Below are 2189 nucleotides of genomic sequence, written 5' to 3'. Positions count from 1 at the left end.
CCCCCCGGAAACAAAAGAAAACATGAGAGGAAGGTTAAAGTTTTATGTGTTGATGATTGATGAAGATCTCATCCAATGAAAGTTAACCTTTACGTACATGCAAAAGTAAAAGGATCGTAATGAAGGTTATGCTCGGTTTCTCATCTTTAATCTAATACCCATTAGTGTACCTAATAAATGGGTAAAATTAACTCTAATGAATTAGGTTTAAATTAGGATTTTTTAATTTTTGGTTTTCTTATGGATTTATAGAGGGGCGCTAAATTTTAAAGAAATAAATAGGTCCAAAATGTTTGTCATACCTAGGTTTGTTGAGAGAGATAGAGACAGAGTTGGGTTTTAGACAAATAAAACTAATCACATGGCAAATATGCTTAAAATATATTTATTCTACGATTGATAAAAAGTACAAAGATATCAACACTCAAATGCAATATATATGTTGTTACATGTAACATGATACTAGTTGAGCTTGATGATATCCAGTCAGCTCATGATAGACAGGGTGGGTCTGAGGCAATTCCCAACCTATTTTGTAGCCATTTTACTGCCACATACACCAACACCCAAACAACTTCCTCATGCCAATACCATCACTTGAACAAATATCACAACTTCACAACAAAACCCCACAAACTCAAAAAACTGGACACACAAGAGCGAACCAGCAGCAACTACATCATCACCTCGCCATCATCTGTTGCCAATTTCAACCGCAAACCCAAGCTAAAATCTCGTAGATGTTGGACTAGTTTTCATGACAAATTTCTCCAATAGATTAGAAGGTTAGAAGAAGACAGAGATGGATTAATTTTGGTGCAAATGGCAGTGCCGACCTCATGACATCAATAAGAGATACTGATATATATCAACATTTTGTTAATGCTTTATTAAGCATCTATGTGGCGTGCATGTTGGCATGGTCTAATCGTGCACATAATGATGGTGGTAGACAGTGACAAGGGTAGCACAATAGCAGAACTAGGGCAAACAGTGGCGGAAAAGACAAGGATAAAAGGAAAAAGGGAATAATAAAAAGAATGAGTATCTTTTGTGTCTTGTTTAACTTACAATAATTGGGGATATCAATCATGCGCTATCCACAATCTGTCATAATTTTTTATTAAGTAATTATTTACTATTAATTATCTAATAATAAGTTATCCATTTCATGGTTCATGCCTAGGTTTATTCCCTGAAGATTCAAAACATTAGCCCTATGACATTTATGCTTTTCTCAACATTTTCCATCTAAACCAACCGTAAGTGGCGCCACAAATTTAGATGGGAATTTTTGTAGTTTCAAAACAAGGAGGAGACTACAATCAGTGATTATGCTATTTCTTGCTGGAGCTCTCATAATAACCATCTTTCGTAGTAATACTATATTTATATTTGAAACTTGGATAATAACATTATAATCTGCTATTGTTTGATATATCATGATAATCTGGAAAATTGAATGAACTGTATTATGACATTATTTATTTATCTATTAAACCATAACATCTTAATTTATCATACTACATTTCAAACACGCATTTATTATAATATTCAGTGTTGCAGCACCACCCGGACTAAGCACTTAACAGAAAAAATATACAAAATCCTATGTTGTACAAACATGAATTTGAATATGGAGACACAATATGATGGAATACAAATACAAGATGCTACAATATTGAAAGAAAAAAGGTCGAGATGAGGATAGAAACCATAATTTTAGTATATAGTTTCTTTGGACCAAACTTAATATAGCATGCATTAATTAAATAAATAAAATATTATTTTCACTCTGTTGCCATGTTTTGCAACTCGAGATAATACATTCACAACACTATTAAATATGCAACCCTCCTCGATTTATATTCGCCCGTAGTCAAACTTAAGTTATACGGCCAACTCACAAATTATTTTTATTCTTGCAACAATTTAAAGGTGCCAAAAGCCCAAATGTCAATTTGAAGTCAAATCTTAAATAATTACCATCCTCGAACTCCAACTCCACTATCCCAAAGGTTACACTTTGCCCAACTCTTTCTCCCTTCTTGTATTCGGCTTCTTTTTCTCCATCTTCCCCTGTTTCTTTTCTCTCCCCACCTAATTTACCTCAATTCTTGTTACTTATTCCTTCATTGTTCTTATTCAATCCTTTCTATGTTATTCCCCAAAAGAGTCCATCCAGCAAC

The 2189-nt window shown here is 33.6% G+C and overlaps 1 protein-coding gene across 1 annotated transcript in view; it reads right to left on the bottom strand.

The window, feature by feature from the left end:
• Nucleotides 1–2189, bottom strand: part of LOC105155975 — a 64685-nt gene that overhangs the window by 50394 nt on the left and 12102 nt on the right.

This window comes from Sesamum indicum, linkage group LG2 (genome assembly GCF_000512975.1).
Source record: "Sesamum indicum cultivar Zhongzhi No. 13 linkage group LG2, S_indicum_v1.0, whole genome shotgun sequence".
Classification (NCBI taxonomy): Eukaryota; Viridiplantae; Streptophyta; class Magnoliopsida; order Lamiales; family Pedaliaceae; genus Sesamum; species Sesamum indicum.
Note: the sequence above shows the minus strand (reverse complement) of the source record. Positions and strands in the feature narration are given on the sequence as shown.